A 19,220-nucleotide genomic window follows, 5' to 3' on the forward strand; every position below is an offset into this window, starting at 1 on the left:
GAAGTCTACAGTCAGTTCCTTGGTCTTATTGACATTGCGTGAGAGGTTGTTGTTTCAACACCTGAAGGCACACACTCAGCGATTCACGAACAACTTCTTCCCCTCTACCATCAGACTTCTGAATGGACATTGAACCCATGAAAACTATCTCACTGTTTTAAAAATTATTTCTGTTTTTGCACTATTTTCAATTTAACTATTTAATATACGTATAAATATGAATAAACTTGAAGAATAAAACTAAAATAAAAATAAAACCAATGACGAAGACAAAACAAAGGTCTGGCTCTGCGTAAGAACTGGAATTTGATTGTAAAGAAGGTGAGAGAGCGGAAACCTGATTGGATGAGGACTAACCAATCGGGAGGGACAGACGAGGGGGTATAAATACCATCCGACTAGACATGCCCAGGCATCATCCCTGATGAAGATGGCAGAGTTTGTCATTGAAATGTTGGTTACAGTCGATACCTGGACCCAGCTGGAAACCCAACAACAGTTTATTCATAATATATGCCAGAAAAACATTTTTTGCATACCTACTGTAATTGATTGACTTATTTATTTTTTTCTCTATTTTATCATGTATTGTGTTGTACTGCTGTCGCTAAGTTAACAAATTTCACTACATATGCCGGTGATATTAAACCTGATTTTGATTGTGAGAGGCGAATGTATTGATAGATTTAGTGACACAAAAGGGAGGTGGGGAGACCATGGGTATCCATGAGGCAGACAATCAGCCATGATTGTATGAATTGTTGGAGCAGAACTGAAAGGGCTGACAGTCTGCTTCCCTGTCTATTTCTGCATATTTGTATGTTCTCAATGTAAATGATAAACCTTTGGTTCTCACTTGAAGCACTTACAATAACACAGTTTAATTTGGTTCTTACATCAGGTAAATTTGATCAACGTCACCGGCCAGTTTCAACGTCACCCTTCTGGCAATAATTTGACATCCTGACTGATGTATCCTTTATGCATTGAGCCTTTCCCAGTGCCCAGGCTCGCAATAAAACAGAAGTGAAAGGGACACAGAGAAAGACAAAAAAAAATTATTATCCCTCAGTATTAAGTTACTTAGTTCCTTAGTTAGAGCCTTCAGCATTTTGGGCATCGAGGGAGAGAGGAAGAGGAGAGCCATCCGCAGTACCACCGATGCGGTAGAGAGGGCCTCAAGATGGCTGTGGCTCAAAAGAGGGGAGCCATGGAGTCATAAGTAGCTAGCCATCTGGACACAAGCTGGGGTCTGATCAGCCCCGGCTGGGTCACCTGGAGGAGGCTGTATGATGTTGAAAGACCCGAAACACCCGATGATTCCAGGAACATCACTAAAGATGTGACCAGAAGCATCAACAGATGTATGTACACAGCTATCAACAAGCTTTAAAACCAGGGCCTGTGTACCTTGTAACGTAGAAGATCAAGAGTAATTTTGATAGAGGTATACAAAATTATGAGGGGTATAGATAGGGTAAATGCAAGCAGGCTTTTTCCACTGAGGTTGGGTGGGACTATAACCAGAGGTAATAGGTTAAGGGTGTAAGGTGACATATTCAAGAGCAACAAGAGGGGAAACATCTTCACTCAGGGGGTCATGAGAGTGTGGAATGAGCTGCCAGCTGAAATGGTGGATGTGAGCTCGATTTCAATGCTTAAGAGAGGTTTGGATACGTACATGGATGGTAGGGGTGCGGAGGGCGATGGTCCCGGTGCAGGTTGATGGACGAAGGCAGTTTAAATGATTTCAGCATTGACAAGATGGGCCAAAGGGCCTGTTTCTGAGCTATACTTTTCTGAGACTCTATGCCTCTAATTTATTCTGTACTCAGGACTTAGTCTGTTACTTAATTAATTCGCTCTGTAGCCACCATTCTATTCTCAAAATGTAGTTTTACTGGAATGTAAAATCCATACCAAATTCATGCTCAGTGGATGAGCTTTGACTGGTCTCCTGGTGCACAGCAGTTTTTTTGATAAATCACCCGTTATCTCAAACACCAAGTCTGTGTGGCCTTTCAGTTTGGTTGTACAGGTGGTGACAGGAATGTCAGGCCTGTATAGGAATTGGTTATGACCCAGTTGGCTGATGTGATCTGTTTGTGACTGGGGAGAGGGGAGAGTGGGGGGTGGGCAACCAGGGAAGGGGGAAAGTGATGGACAGGTAACCAGGGACGGGGGAGTGTGAGGGGGCAGGTGACAGTTGGGGTGAGGGGGTGAGTGATGAGGGGAGAGTGAGGGGCAGACGACGAGGGTGAGTGGGGGTGGGGAGAATGAGGGGTGGGCGACAGGGGAGGGAAAAAATGAGCGTGCAACTGGAGCGAGAGAGAGGGAGAGAGTGAAAAGGAGGAATGAAAAGGTGAAGAGCAGGAATGGTGTGTGTAAAGTGACCGTCTCCCATCAGGGAGGGATTCTCTCTACCATCACAGATCGCTTTTAAAGAGTAAATCTCTCCCACTCACAGACCCGTGGTAAAGACGGTGTCTCTCCCCGACGGTCTCTGTGGTGTGTGTTGTGGTGCTGATCTCTGTCCCTGCAGATTCCTGCTTCTCCAATCTCCCATGTTCCTCCCATCAAACCGCACTGGGGACAATACCCTTCCTCCCCCTCCCCCTCTCCCCCCTCCCTGTCCCACGTTCCTGTCCTCACCACCCCGGAACGCCACATCCCAGATCACCACGGTAACCATTCACACCCAAAAGCTAAATGATGCTCAGTGATGTTTATTGCAAAAACACAAGTGGTACAAAGAAGGCAAGAGGCAATCAAACAATCTCTTCTGTCTCCAAAGCAGCTCTTTGCAAAGCTTCTCGTGCACAGGGAGGCGTACGATGTTCCTGTGATGATGCTCGTGCTCCGACACAATCCACCCGTCCTGGGACACAGGTCAGCCGGAGACTCTCCAGTTGGTCCCTGTCAGCAACCGGATTGTGGGAAATGGAGCCTATGAGTCACCTCCCGCACGGGCCAAGTGGATCTGTAAATGACGTTACGCTCAAGCCGTTAAGCTGCCTGCAGTTTGGCAAGCTGGTTGGGCACCTTCTCTCCAACACAGGTCTTTGTTCGGGCGAGGGGGGTTTCCACTGGGGTGATACAGTAGCGATATGACAAATACAGAGTGGTTGGTTCCTCAATGGCCTTCCCACCCTGTACCCTTCCCCAGCCCCCAAACACCAGTGACTGAAAGCTTGGTGCAGTCAGGCAAGCCGGGACTCCCATTCCCACTGGGAATTCCTAGTGCCCAGAGAATCCGAGGGATTGGGAAAGTGTCAGTGTTATGTGGGGTCTCTCACTGAGAGGCTGAGCCTGGGACTGGTGGGAGTGTGGGATATTGTGACCTGGACTATTAAGGGTGATAGTGCAAAGGTCGGGAGATTGGACTGAAGACAAGGTGACCTTGGCAACAGAGGATCATGGGAATGGATGTGAGGAAGGAGTCCTGGAGAGAATTGTTCCTTGGGCCAGAGTGGGTGAGAGGGGAAAGGTCAGGGCAATGGGACTGATGAGACACAGAGGATGATGGGTACAGGGTCATGGAGAATGGGGGGAAAATATCTGGGCAATGGGAATGATGAACAGGGGGAGAGGGAAAGAGGGGAGGGGTGGTATGATAGCAGGACTGGGGGGATGGAAAGCAGCGTTGGGCCTGGGAGTGAGGTTGGTGAGAGGTCAAGGGTTAGGGGTAGATAACTTTGAGGAGGGCATTCCCTGAAGGAAGGGCGGTGGGGGAGTCAGACGAGTGGGAGGAGTGGTTGGTCCTCAGGAGCCCGGTGAACCCACGGGCTCCTGGACTCGGGGCATACTGGCGGCAATGGCGACCCTGCAAGTGGAGGCCACAGGTGAACGACAATTGGTAGGTGACCCTGCCATACTTAAGGTGGCAGGTAAGATCAGTGACACCAGAGATCAGAGGCACCTGGCAGGTCCCCAGTTTGCTATTTCAAAAGGTACCTTCATCATAGACATCCAGGGTGAGTTTCACGGTGCTCTGAGCAACCACCACCCCCAGGTCCAGTTTGGTGTTCCATTCAGGGTTGTTGTTGTTGTTTATCACCCTGGTCCGACCTTTGGCCTTACCATAAGAGACCACCACAAAACCGTCAGTGCGGGAAAAATATTCGCTCCAGAGACCGAAGCCTCTCTTGACAGTGACAACCAGGTGCCCCATGCCCTTCTGCTTGGCGCAGCAGTGGTGGTTCACCCAGAAACTCTCCTGACATTGGCAGGAACGGGGATCGGATCTGCTTCTGCTCCCAGGAGTGGGGCAGGTGGTTTTGGAGCAGTCCCGTTTCATGGCGTTGGCCAAAATGTACTCGCTGAGGTAGAGCCTCAGCTGTTCCCGGCGGTGGTCAGTGCTAGCTAGCAGGAGATGGAGAGGGGCCAGCTGGTATTTTATGATACCTGGTGAGACCTCAAGGCTCTTCAGCCATCGGGTGAAGCTGGCAGGGTCAGAGGAAAAGGGGATGTCTGTGTCACCACTGGAATGTCCTCCCACGGCTTCTGTCAGCCTCTCGTTGAAGACCTGGTGGAAGCTTTCAGCCTGGTTGAGGGAAGAAGCCTTTTTCTTACAGAAACCTGTGCCCGCTCTGCCCTTGCTTACCACCACCACCTGATAACTGGCCTCTATCCCCAGGCAGTCCTTCACCTGCTCAGGGGTGATGCCCTCCACAGCAGCTTGGCAGGTGTGAATGGCTGTCACATCCTGGAAGGAGCCGCCCATATCGACCGAGTGAATGAAGTGAGTTCCAAAAGTCTGCACTAGTTGGCGGTAGTGGTGCCGGGCTCCCTCGTAGGAGGTGTTGGTGATCTGGTTCAGACGGGCAGAGAACTGGGGTGCCAAGGGGGGTTGGTCCTTCAGGCGGTAGCGGTAAAGACGACAACGGAACTCCTGTTTAGCGAAGCTGTAGCGGTCTGATTTGGCCTTCTGCGTGGCAAAATTAATGAGCTTGGATTTGGAACCGATTGACTGCGAGTGCTGGGTGGGTAGATTTAGGCCAGTGCTCCAGCTGTTGTCCACACTGGAGCCGATTGACTTTATGAGCTCAGAGAGCGAGTGGAAGAGCTGACTGGAAACAGCCCGGGGACAATTACGCAGAGGCCGCCAGTCTATTGCGGCCGGGGGAGCCGCTGCCGCCTACGCCCCATCAGTGAGTTCCTGCAGAGGGTGCAGGCCCCATCCCGACGACTCCAACTCTCCACGTTCACCACGTACGCCCCCTTGCGTGACAGTGTCACCACATCGAAACCCTCTCCAGCCAGACTGGACCCTGGTACTGGGGGCGCACCTTGGCATTCGCTGGCACTGCCCGTCTCACAGATGGCTCCCACCCCCCCCCAGGAACAGCAGCGCCCAGAGCAAAATCCCCACTCTCTCTCCCATCCTGGGATCCATCACAGCATGGACAGGGCTCTCCTCGGCCAGTGAAGGGTGGTCGGTCTGTAATGAGAATAGAAAATGATGTTACACATGATTTACGCCCTACGTCCACACCCAACCCTTCGCAGAGCATCCTTCTGTTGGACATGAATGCATTAGACATGACGACAGCTAACTCGAATGTGTCAAAGAAATTGGAAGTAGACAAAGCAAGTGTCTTTGACTTTGCTGTGTGACATTTGGATAAGTATGTGGTGGGTAGGAAAGGCTGAGAGGGATATGGACCAAATGGAGGGTAATGTCACCGTGGACAAAACCACCAGCAGGCTGAACAGGTAATTTCCCAGCACACGTTCTGGAGTGCGAAGAGCACGGTAAGACAGCTCGATCACCCTGGTCACCCATTGCATCCCGACCCATCTCCAGTCACCTTGACTCTCGTCTCGTCACTGGATCCAGATCGACGAGGGCGAGAGAGTGAGGCTGACGACCTGCGCATCTCTCCCTCACTTCACAAACTGACGTGCAAGTCAGTGTTTCTCATCGCTCGCGATGGACACGCACACTACAGACAACTTTGGCCAAAGGACCTGTTTCTGTGCTGATTCATTCAGTGACTTTATTAACAAAAGCAGCAGACCAGATCCTGACCCAGCTGAACTCCACCGCCCATCGCCCTCCAGTCCGAACTTCGACCTTCTACCACCGCTCTCTGTTTCCCATTACTAAACCACTTTCCCCTGCACGCTGCCACAGAATCTTTCATTCCATGAACTGCAAATAAGTCTGTTTTCAAGTGATGTAAACGAATACTTCATTAATACTTGATGTATTATATGAACAAGGTTTGTGTTTTTTTCCTTTTCTCTTGTGCATTGGGTGTAATAACCATATAAACATATAACAATTACAGCACAGAAACAGGCCATCTCAGCCCATCTAGTCCGTGCTGAACTCTTAATCTCACCTAGTCCCACCGACCTGCACTCAGCCCATAACCCTCCATTCCTTTCCTGTCCATATATCTATCCAATTTAACTTCAAATGACAACATCGAACCTGCCTCAACCACTTCTGCTGGAAGCTCGTTCCACACAGCTACCACTCTCTGAGTAAAGAAGTTCCCCCTCATGTTACCCCTAAACTTTTGCCCTTTAACTCTCAACTCATGTCCTCTTGTTTGAATCTCCCCCACTCTCAATGGAAAAAGCCCATCCACGTCAACTCTATCTATCCCCCTCATAATTTTAAACACCTCTATCAAGTCCCCCCTCAACCTTCTGCGCTCCAAAGAATAAAAACCCAACTTGTTCAACCTTTCTCTGTAACTTAGGAGATGAAATCCAGATAACATTCTAGTAAATCTTCTCTGTACTCCTTCAATTTTGTTGACATCCTTCCTATAATTCAGTGACCAGAACTGTACACAATACTCCAAATTTGGCCTTACCAATGCCTTGTTCAATTTCAACATTACATCCCAACTCTGATACTCAATGCTCTGATTTATAAAGGCCAGCATACCAAAAGCTTTCTTCACCATCCTATCCAGATAAGATTCCACCTTCAGGGAACTATGCACCATGATTCCTAGATCCCTCTGTTCTATTGCATTCTTCAATGCCCTACCATTTACCGTGTATGTCCTATTTTGATTAGTCCTACCAAAATGTAGCACCTCACATTTATCAGCATTAAACTCCATCTGCCATCTTTCAGCCCACTCTTCTAACTGGCCTAAATCTCTCTGCAAGCTTTGAAAACCTACATTATTGTCCACAACACACATCAAAGTTGCTGGTGAACGCAGCAGGCCAGGCAGCATCTATAGGAAGAGGCGCAGTCGATGTTTCAGGCCGAGACCCTTCGTCAGGACTGACGAAGGGTCTCGGCCTGAAACGTCGACTGCGCCTCTTCCTATAGATGCTGCTTGGCCTGCTGCGTTCACCAGCAACTTTGATGTGTGTTGCTTGAATTTCCAGCATCTGCAGAATTCCTGTTGTTTATTGTCCACAACTCCACCGGTCTTAGTATCATCTGCATACTTACTCCGCCAATTTACCACCCCATCATCCAGATCAATAATATATATGACAAACAACATTGGACCAGTACAGATCCCTGAGGCACACCACTAGTCACCGGCTTCCAATCGGACGAACAGTTATCCACCACTGCTCTCTGGCGTCTCCCATCCAGCCACTGCTGAATCCATTTTACTACTTCAATATTAATACCTAACGATTGAACCTTCCTAACTAACCTTCCGTGTGGAACCTTGTCAAAGGCCTTATTGAAGTCCATATAGACAACATCCACTGCTTTACCCTTGTCACCTTTCCTAGTAACCTCTTCAAAAAATTCAATAAGATTTGTCAAACATGACCTTCCCCGCACAAATCCATGTTGACTGTTCCTAATCAGACCCTGTCTATCCAGATAATTATATATACCATCTCTAAGAATACTTTCCATCAATTTACCCACCACTGACGTCAAACTCACAGGCCGATAATTGCTAGGTTTACTCTTAGAACCCTTTTTAAACAATGGAACAACATGAGCAATACACCAATCTTCCGGCACCATCCCCGTTTCTAATAACATCTGAAATATTTCTGTCAGAGCCCCTGCTATTTCCCCACTAACTTCCCTCAAGGTCCAAGGGAATATCCTGACAGGACCCGGAGACTTATCCACTTTTGTGTTCCTTAAAAGTGCCAGTACTTCCTCTTCTTTAATTATCATAGTTTCCATAACTACCCTACTTGTTTCCCTTAACTTATACAATTCAATATCCTTCTCCTTAGTGAATACCGAAGAAAAGAAATTGTTCAAAATCTCCCCCATCTCTTTTGGCTCTACACATAGCCATCCACTCTGATTCTCTAAGGGACCAATTTTATCCCTCACTATCCTTTTCCTATTAGTATAACTAGAAACCCTTGGGATTTATTTTCACCTTACTTCCCAAAGCAACCTCATATTTTCTTTTAGCTTTTCTAATTCCTTTCTTAAGATTCTTTTCACATTCTTTATATTCTCGAGCACCTCATTTACTCCAAGCTGCCTATATTTATTGTAGATCTCTCTCTTTTTCTGAACCAAGTTTCCAATATCCCTTGAAAACCATGGCTCTCTCAAGCTTTTAACCTTTCCTTTCAACCTAACAGGAACATAAAGATTCTGTACCCTCAAAATTTCACCTTTAAATGACCTCCATTTCTCTATTACATCCTTCCCATAAAACAAATTGTCCCAATCCACTCCTTCTAAATCCTTTTGCATCTTCTCAAAGTTAGCCTTTCTCCAATCAAAAATTTCAACCCTGGATCGAGACCTATCCTTCTCCATAATTATATTGAAACTAATGGCATTGTGATCACTGGACCCGAAGTGCTCCCTAACACATACCTCCGTCACCTGCCCTATCTCATTCCCTAACAGGAGATCCAACACCCCTTCTCCAGTTGGTACCTCTGTGTATTGCTGCAAAAAAACTATCCTGCACACATTTTACAAACTCCAAACCATCCAACCTTTTACAGAATGGGTTTCCCAGTCCATGTGTGGAAATCAATCTCCCACAATCACAACCTTGTGCTTACTACAAATATCTGCTATCTCCTTACAAATTTGCTCCTCCAAATCTCGCTCCCCATTAGGTGGTCTATAATACACCCCTATAAGTGTTACTACATCTTTCCTATTCCTCAATTCCACCCAAATAGCCTCCCTTGACGAGCCCTCTAATCTATCCTGCCAAAGCACCGATGTAATATTTTCTCTGACAAGCAATGCAACACCTCCCCCTCTTGCCCCTCCGATTCTATCACACCAGAAGCAACGAAATCCAGGAATATTTAGTTGCCAATCACACCCCTCCTGCAACCATGTTTCACTAATAGCTGCAACATCATATTTCCAGGTATCAATCCATGCTCTAAGCTCATCCACCTTTCTTACAATGCTCCCAGCATTAAAATAGATACATGTAAGAAACTCTCCACCTCTTACTCTCTGTTTATCCCTAATGGTGCAAACAACTTTGTTATCTTTTTCTTCCTTCTCCCCTACATCTTCGGTCTGAGTGCTCCCTTTCTCTGGCCCCTGCCTATCCTCCCTCACACACTGTCTACTAGCGTTCTCTATTTGTGAGCTAACCTCCTCTCTGCTAGTCTCTTCAATTTGATTCCCACCCCACTGGTCTTTTAATTTTTTTTTCTTCACTTGGGTTCTTTCTTGTTTCTTGCTTCATGGCTGCCTGTGAGTAAATAAATCTCCAGTTGTGTAATTTATACTTTCTTTGATAATAATTGAACTTGGATCTTTGAATTTTCTTGTCAGTGTTTACTATGGGGATGCTCATGGGAGGCAGTGAGTTCAGGGAAGAGAACAATGATGAAAGGTTATTGATACTACAAAGGGAGGGGGAGATGTTGGGGGTCTTGAGACATATAAAGGTGAACCAATCCCCAGGACTGGACCAAGTGCATCCTAAGACACTGTGGGAAGCAATTGAAGAAATTACCGGCACTCTGCAGAGACTTTTTGTATTTTGCTTCGTCCCAGTTGAGGAAAGGACAGACTGAAAGGGGCTAATGTTGTGATTTTATTTTAGCAGGTCCGCCTGGCATCAGGGGCTGGAAATTTACTGGAGGGGGTTGAGAGACAGGAGCCTACCTGCATTTGGAAAGGGAAGGACTGATTTGGGAAAGTCGGCATGGCTTTGTACAGGGGGAATTGTGTCTCATCAGTTAGTCTGAGTGTTTAAAAGAGATGCCCAAGAGACCTGATGAGGGCAGGGTGGTGTAGCGTCAATGTGGATTTTAGTTTGGCTTTTGACAAGGTCCTGCACAGTTGTATGGTTGGGAAGGTGGGATCACGTGGGAAACAGGGTGAGCGAGCTACTTGGATCTAAAATCAGAGGTGGAAGAAGTCAGAGGTCTGTGGTCAGTGGTGTGCTCCAGGGGTCAGTGTTGTTTGTCATTTGTACAATCAACTTGGATGAGAATAGAGGTGCATGATCAATAAATTAGTAGGTGACACAAAAATTAGTGGTGTGGTGGGCAGTAAAGGAGGTTAGTGTAAGATTATAACAGGATCCAGATGGATCAAAGACTGGATGGTTTGACCGGAGAGAGAGAGTGTTAAAGACTGGGAAAGAGATGGACGGAAGGATTGAGCATAAATGACGGGGAGAGATACAATTACAGAGAGGGAGGGAGAGAGAGAGAAAGTGACGGAAGGACAGGGAGAGGGTGAAGGGGAGGGAGAGAGAGAGAGAAAGAAAGCAATGATGAGTGAGAGAGTGGGAGAGAGAGACAGAGAGAGGGGAGAGGGAAAGTGAGGGAAAGACAGAAGGGAGGAAGAGAGAGAAAAGAGAGAAAGAGAAAGTGAGGGTGAGAGAGAGGGAGAGAGAAAGAGATAAACAGACGGAGAGAGACAAAGGAAAAATAGAGAGAGCGAGAGAAAGTAATAGATCCAGTCCTGTCCATCACAGGCAAATCGCTCCCCACCACTGTGTACATTTACATGGAGCGCTGCTGCATCCATCATCAAAGACCCTCTCCATCTGGACCATACTCTCTCTTCACCTCTGTCATCAGGCAGGAGATACAGAAACCTCAGGTCCCACACCACCAGGTTCAGGAACAGTTATACTCCTCAATTATCAGGCTCTCTCACTCACAGGTTCACTCACCTCTACGCTGAACAGTTTGACTTCGTTTTGCACATCGGTTGTTTTTTACTCTTTGTTTAATTTAATTTAAACTTAATTATATTTTAATATATAATTTGTAACTTTTAAATATATATTTCTCATTGTAATTTACAGTACATTTTATGTCTTGCACTGTACTGCTGCCGCAAACAAGTTTCATGACACACTCTATGTCGACGATAACAAACCTGATTCTGAGTTTCTGAGTCTGAGAATCTTCATGTAAAATGTTTTTTTGGTAAAATTCTGTTGTATTTCTTTTTCCCTATAAATGCCAGCAGGAAAATGAATCTCAAGGGAGTATGTGGTAACACATATGCACTGTTATGATAAATTTATACAATTTAAGATCATATGATATGGGAGCAGAACGAAGCCATTTGGTCCATCGAGTCTGCTCCACCATTTCATCATGGCTGATCCGATTTTCCTCTCAGCCCCAATCTCCTGCCTTCTCCTCATATCCCTTCATGCCCTGACTGATTAAGAATCAATCAACCCCTGTCTTAAATATACCCAATGACATGGCCTGCATAGCCATCTATGGCAACAAAGTCCACAGAGTCACCACCCTGTAGCCAAAGAAATTCCTCCTCATCTGCATTCTAAATGGACGTCCGTCTATTCTGAGGTTGTGTCCTCTGGTCTTAGATTCTCCCACCATAGGAAACGTCCTCTCCACATCCACTCTATCGAGGTCTTTCAAACATTTTATCAAAGGCTTCAATGTGATCATCCCTCATTATTCTGAATCCAGTGAGTAGAGACCCAGAGTCATTAAACGCTCCTCATATGACAAGCCTTTCAATCCTGGAATCATTTTTGTGAACCTCCTTTGAACCCTGTCCAATGTCAGCACATCCTTCCTTAGATAATGGGCCCTAAACTGCTGACACATACCCCGTGAGGCCTCACCAGTGATTTATTCAGTTTGAAATTTTAACAGAAGCAGAAAGAGGTGCATAAAGGGAGAGAAAAGTGAGAATTATCCAGAGGGAGAGAGAGGAAAGAGATATAGGTCGTGAGAGAGAAGGAGTAATGGAGGGAGAGGGACGGGGAGAGGAAGAGAGAATAAATATTGGATATGAGAGAGGGAGAGATGGGTGAGTTAGTGAGGCAGTGGAGTATTTTAAACATTGCTCGTCACAGTGTTTACAGCATTGACTGTGGGTCTAATGAGGAAAGGCGAGGAAGGTATTGGAAGGAGATTATTCCGGAGAGGGGAGAGAGAGGTTGAGTGATGGAGAGAAGGGGAGGGAGAGGATCGGTCCACACTAGGGTAGCATTGCCGAATGGACACCCTCCTACCCCTGAGACAGAGAAGTAGGCCTACCTGTCTCTGTTCTTCCAGGAACTTTCAGCTTCTCCCAGGTCTGCTCCAGCTGGGACCTGTCTCTGTGCCTCCCGCTGTCCCTTTGTGGCTGAGGTCTGTCTCAGTCCTGACTCCAGAGTCTGAGCTACTGAGAGAGTCACAGACCTTTTATTAAGGTTCAGAACATGTTGCCAGGAGGGGAGGGGCTGTCTTGAGGAACTCACACTCGTGGGCTGCCTCAATCATGGAAACGAGAAGTAACAATGGGAGGCTTAAAGACGAGACCTGTCCCTGTGGTGACTCTTCCCTCCCTCCTACAGTGGGTTTGGAAAGGAGAGAAAGGTGGGAACATGGGGAAGATGAAGTATTGGATCTAAGAGTTGTTGGTTTCAAGCAGCAGTTTATAAAATGGATGGAATGGTAAAATGGATGAAAGAGAGAGGGAGGGGAGTGGGAGAAAGAGGTGAGGGTGAGGGAGAGAGAGAGGGAAGGGGAGAAAGGGGGAAGAAGGGACGGGGAGAAGGAGAAGGAGAAAGGGAGGAAGGGAGACGAGGAGAGCCAGAGGGAAGAAGAGAGACAGAGGCAGAGAGAAAGGGAGAGAGAGGGAGGGACAGAGAAGGGAGAGCGAGAGAGGGAGGGGGAGAGGCAGGGAGACGAGAAAGGGAGGCAGTGAGAGATAGAGAGAGAGAGAATTGAGGATGAGATACAGGAGTGTCTGGGGATGTTGAGGAAAGGGGAGAGGGGTCGAGTTCACGGGACAGCACAAGAGATGGATGGGAGGGTGTTGGTAAGTTGACGAGTGGAGTGTGCTAGATGGAGAAGGAGGGGAAGGAAGGGATAAGGGAAGGATTGCCTAACACATCCAGGCCCGATACTGGTATCTCTCTGGATTGTGAGAGGGGGACGAGGTGTCTCCATCCAGCCCTGTCATCCGTCAGTCTGGAGACTGCTTGAGATTTGAATGCTATGTCTCTACCTGATAACAAGGGAAGTCAAAGCCAACATAAAAGCCAAATTGAATAAGAATAAGAATTTTGCATCAGTCTTCACTGTGGAAGACACTAGCAGTATGGTGGAAGTTCCAGGTGTCAGGGTCTTGAATGTGTGAATTTACCATAACTAGGAAGAAGGTTCTTTGGAAAACTGAAAGGTCTGAAGGTAGATAAGTCACCTGGACCAGATGATATACACCCCATGGTTCTGAAAGAGGTGACTGAAGAGGTCTTGGAGGCATTAGTAATGATGTTTCAATATTTACTAGATTCTTGGAATGGTTCCGGAAGATTGGAAAGTTGCCAGTCCACTCTTCGAGAAGGGAGAGAAGCAGAAGAAAGGGAACTATAGGCCAGTTAGTCAGACCTCAGTGGCTGGGAAAATGTTGAAGTCGATTATTAATTAAGGGGTCTGAGGGTCTCAGGAAATAGGCCGTAGTCAGCATGGTTTCCTCGAGGGAAAATCTAGCCTGACAGATTTGTGTACTTGGATTTGCAGGAGGCCTTTGACAATGTGCCGCACATGAGGCCACTTAACAAGCTCCGAGCCCATGGGATTAGAGGAAAGATTCTGGCTGACTGGCAGGAGGCAAAGACTGGGAATAAAGGGAGCCTTTTCCGGAGATTCACAAATATGATTCCAGGATTGAATGGTTTGTGATATGAAGAGAGCTTGATGGCTCTGGGCCTGTATTCACTAGAATTCAGAAGAATGAGGGGTGACCTCATTGAAACCTAATGATGAAACCTATATGGTGAAAGGACTCGATGGGCCAAATAGCCTAATTCCACTCCTATATCTTATGGCTTTATGATCTAAGAAACCTCACTGACTCCCCCATCCATCGTGTCTCAACTCCAGAAACAGATTGTACATGTGAGCCACAAGAAGCCCGGGGTCAGAGAATTATCATTATCACCATCAAAAACCAGCCTTGACACTCTCCCACTGAGAATCTCACACCCTGATTCACACCATCCTGGTGGACCATGACCACTAAACCAGTTGAGCTCGGCCAGGAAACAGTGCAGACATCCTGTTGAAAAGGCAAGAGTAGGCCGAGGCCTACCAGGGTAGGCCTGATCTTCTCCAACCAGGTCAGGACCTGCTTGATCTGCCCTGTTACCCTTGGGCCTCCAACTTAATGTCAGTCACTCAGAGGGGCACACAGTAAGTTCATCAATATCTGCACAAACCACAGACAGATTCCACACTGGGGGTGAGATTGCTGGTGAGAGTCTAAACACAGTTCGATGAATCATGAGCCCCGGCCTTTGCAAAGAGAGTTGAGGAGGAGAACATAAACAGACTGTGCCGGCCACCCACACGTCAGTGCACAGCAAGATCAAAACACCAACTGCAAGGAACTGCATGAGACACCAGTCAGTGGACCGAATATCCCTGGATGTCAGTGATATCGAGGGCCGGACAGTAGGTTTGGAGAAAGTCACAAATACAGGTCAGTTGACTGTGACTTTTGAGGTGGTTGCGATGGTGATTGTTGGCAGTGGACGTTGTCAAAATAGATTTCAGTAAGATATTTGCCAAAGTCCCTCATGATAGTCAGAAGATTAAGATGTAGGTATTCTCTGGATTTATTGAGTGCTCCAGTAAGAAGATGAATCTTAAGGTTGTCTATGGTGACGCATAGGAACGCTGTGGTGAAAGGGGATTTGCTAGTTGGGGGAATGGACAGGAGGTTCCATGGGCAAGAATGAGATTCCTGGATGGTTTGTTGCCTCCCAGGTGCCAGGTTTTGGGATACTCGGATCCAGTCATCAGTATTCTTAAGTGGGAGTGTGAACAGCCAGAAGTTGTGGTTCATGTAGGTACCAATGACATGATTAGGACGAGTGATGAGGTTCTGCACAATCACTCAGGGAGTTAGATGTGAAGTTAAAAGGCAGGACCTCCAGAGTTGTGATCTCAGGATTGCTACACATCACACGTGCTACTGAAGCCGGAACTAGGAAGATTATACAGATCAGTACATGGCTAAGGAGTGGTGTAAGAGGGAGGGAGTAAGATTTTTGGATCATTGGTTTCTCTTCCAGTAAAGGTGGGATCTATGCAGAAGGGATGGTTTTCAAGTGAACTGGAGGGGGTCTAATATTCTAGTAGGAAGGTTTGTTAATGCTGCACGGTGAGGTTTAAACTAGAGTTGCAGGGGGATGGGAACCAGAGGGCCAGAACAGTTAGTGGAGAGGTTTTGAGAGCAGATGTTGGTTAGAACATAGAATATTACAGCACAGTACAGGCCCTTCGGCCCACAATGTTGTGCCGACCCTCAAACCCTGCCTCCCATATAAGCCCCCACCTCAGATTCCTCCATATACCTGTCTAGTAGTCTCTTAAACTTCACTAGTGTATCTGCCCCCACCACTGACTCAGGCAGTGCATTCCACGCACCAACCACTCTCTGAGTAAAAAACCTTCCTCTAATATCCCCCTTGAACTTCCCACCCCTTACCTTAAAGCCATGTCCTCTTGTATTGAGCAGTGGTGCCCTGGGGAAGAGGTGCTGGCTATCCACTCTATCTATTCCTCTTATTATCTTGTACACCTCTATCATGTCTCCTCTCATCCTCCTTCTCTCCAAAGAGTAAAGCCCTAGCTCCCTTAATCTCTGATCATAATGCATACTCTCTAAACCAGGCAGCATCCTGGTAAATCTCCTCTGTACCCTTTCCAATGCTTCCACATCCTCCCTATAGTGAGGTGACCAGAATTGGACACAATACTCCAAGTGTGGCCTAACCAGAGTTTTATAGAGCTGCATCATTACATCGCGACTCTTAAACTCTATGCCTCAACTTATGAAAGCTAACACCCCATAAGCTTTCTTAACTACCCTATCCACCTGTGAGGCAACTTTCAGGGATCTGTGGACATGTACCCCGAGATCCCTCTGCTCCTCCACACTACCAAGTATCCTGCCATTTACTTTGTACTCTGCCTTGGAGTCTGTCCTTCCAAAGTGTACCACCTTACACTTCTCCAGGTTGAACTCCATCTGTCACTTCTCAGCCCACTTTTGCATCCTATCAATGTCTCTCTGCAATCTTTGACAATCCTCTACACTATCTACAACACCACCAACCTTTGTGTCGTCTGCAAACTTGCCAAACCACCCTTCTACCCCCACATCCAGGTCGTTAATAAAAATTACGAAAAGTAGAGGTCCCAAAACAGATCCTTGTGGGACACCACTAGTCACAATCCTCCAATCTGAATGTACTCCCTCCACCACCACCCTCTGCCTTCTGCAGGCAAGCCAATTCTGAATCCACCTGGCCAAACTTCCCTGGATCCCATGTCTTCTAACTTTCTGAATAAGCCTACCGTGTGGAACCTTGTCAAATGCCGTACTAAAATCCATATAGATCACATCCACTGCACTACCCTCATCTATATGCCTGGTCACCTCCTCAAAGAACTCTATCAGGCTTGTTAGACACGATCTGCCCTTCACAAAGCCATGCTGACTGTCCCTGATCAGACCATGATTCTCTAAATGCCTATAGATTCTATCTCTAAGAATCTTTTGCAATAGCTTTCCCACCACAGACGTAAGGCTCACTGGTCTATAATTACCCGGACTGTCCCTACTACCTTTTTTGAACAAGGGAACAACATTTGCCTCCCTCCAATCCTCCGGTACCATTTCCGTGGACAACGAGGACATAAAGATCCTAGCCAGAGGCTCAGCAATTTCTTCTCTCGCCTCGTGGAGCAGCCTGGGGAATATTCCGTCAGGCCACGGTGACTTATCTGTCCTAATGTATTTTAACAACTCCAACACCTCCTCTCCCTTAATATCAGCATGCTCCAGAACATCAACCTCACTCATATTGTCCTCACCATCATCAAGTTCCCTCTCATTGGTGAATACCGAAGAAAAGTATTCATTGAGGACCTTGCTCACTTCCACAGCCTCCAGGCACATCTTCCCACCTTTATCTCTAAATGGTCCTACCTTCACTCCTGTCATCCTTTTTTTCTTCACATAATTGAAGAATGCCTTGGGGTTTTCCTTTACCCTCCTCGCCAAGGCCTTCTCATGCCCCCTTCTTGCTCTTCTCAGCCCCTTCTTAAGCTCCTTTCTTGCTTCCCTATATTCCTCAGTAGACCCATCTGATCCTTGCTTCCTCAACCTTATGTATGCTGCCTTCTTCCACCTGATTAGATTTTCCACCTCACTTGTCACCCATGGTTCCTTCACCCTACCATTCTTTATCTTCCTCACCGGAACAAATTTATCCCTACCATCCTGCAAGAGATCTCTAAACATCGACCACATGTCCATAGTACATTTCCCTGCAAAAACGTCATCCCAATTCACACCCGCAAGTTCTAGCCTTATGGCCTCATAATTTGCCTTTCCCCAATTAAAAATTTTCCTGTCCTCTTTGATTCTATCCTTTTCCATGATAATTATAAAGGCCAGGGAGTGGTGGTCACTGTCCCCCAGATGCTCACCCACTGAGAGATCTGTGACCTGACCCGGTTCATTACCTAGTACTAGATCTAGTATGGCATTCCCCCCGGTCGGCCTGTCCACATACTGTGACAGGAATCCATCCTGGACACACTTAACAAACTCTGCCCCATCTAAACCCTTGGAACTAATCAGGTGCCAATCAATATTAGGGAAGTTAAAGTCACCCATGATAACAACCCTGTTATTTTTGCACCTTTCCAAAATCTGCCTTCCAATCTGCTCCTCTGTATCTCTGCTGCTACCAGGGGGCCTATAGAATACCCCCAGTAGAGTAACTGCTCCCTTCCTGTTCCTGACTTCCACCCATATTGACTCAAAAGAGGATCCTGCTACATTACCCACCCTTTCTGCAGCTGTAATAGTATCCCTGACCAGTAATGCCACCCCTCCTCCCCCTTTTCCGCCCTCTCTATCCCTTTTAAAACACTGAAATCCAGGAATATTGAGAATCCATTCCTGCCCTGGTGCCAGCCAAGTCTCTGTAATGGCCACTACATCATAATTCCATGTATGTATCCAAGCTCTCTGTTCATCACCTTTGTTCCTGATGCTACTTGCATTGAGGTACACACATTTCAGCCCTTCTACCTTACTGTCTTTACACCGTTTATTCTGCTTCTCTTTCCTCAAAGCCTCTCTGTATGTTAGATCTGGCTTTACTCCATGCACTTCTTTCACTGCTCTATCGCTCTGGGTCCCATCCCCCTCGCAAATTAGTTTGAACCCTCCCGAACCATGCTAGCAAACCTACCTGCAAGGATATTGCTCCCCCTCGAGTTCAGGTGCAACCCATCCAATCTGTACAGGTCCCACCTTCCCCAGAAGAGATCCCAATGATCTAAAAATCTAAAACCCTGCTCCCTGCACCAACTCCTCAGCCACGCATTCAACTGCCATCTCCTCCAATTCTTACCATCACTGTCACGTAGCACTGGCAGCAATCCTGAGAACGCCACCCTTGGGGTCCTGTTCTTCAGCCTTCTGCCTAATTCCCGAAACTCACACTTCAGGACCTCATCCCTCTTCCTGCCTATGTCGTTGGTCCCAACATGTATCACGACTTCTGGTTGCTTTCCCTCTCGTACCAGGAGGTCGTGCACCCGGTCAGAGACATCCCAAACCCTGGCACCCGGGAGGCAACAAACCATGCGGGTGTCCTTCTCACGTCCACAAATCTCCTGTCTGCTCCCCTGACTATAGAGTCTCTAATGACGACAGCTCTCCTCTTCTCCGTCCCACCCTTCTGCACCACGGGGTCAGACTCAGTGCCGGAGGCCCTGCCACCGTGGCTCACACCTGGTCGGTCGTC

The 19,220-nt window shown here is 47.1% G+C and overlaps 1 pseudogene; it reads right to left on the bottom strand.

The window, feature by feature from the left end:
* Window positions 1–2,723: 2,723 nt before the first annotated feature.
* Window positions 2,724–12,541, bottom strand: LOC134354416 (perforin-1-like; annotated as a pseudogene).
* Window positions 12,542–19,220: the final 6,679 nt, after the last annotated feature.

The sequence above is a fragment of the Mobula hypostoma genome, chromosome 11 (genome assembly GCF_963921235.1).
Source record: "Mobula hypostoma chromosome 11, sMobHyp1.1, whole genome shotgun sequence".
In the NCBI taxonomy this organism is placed as follows: Eukaryota; Metazoa; Chordata; class Chondrichthyes; order Myliobatiformes; family Myliobatidae; genus Mobula; species Mobula hypostoma.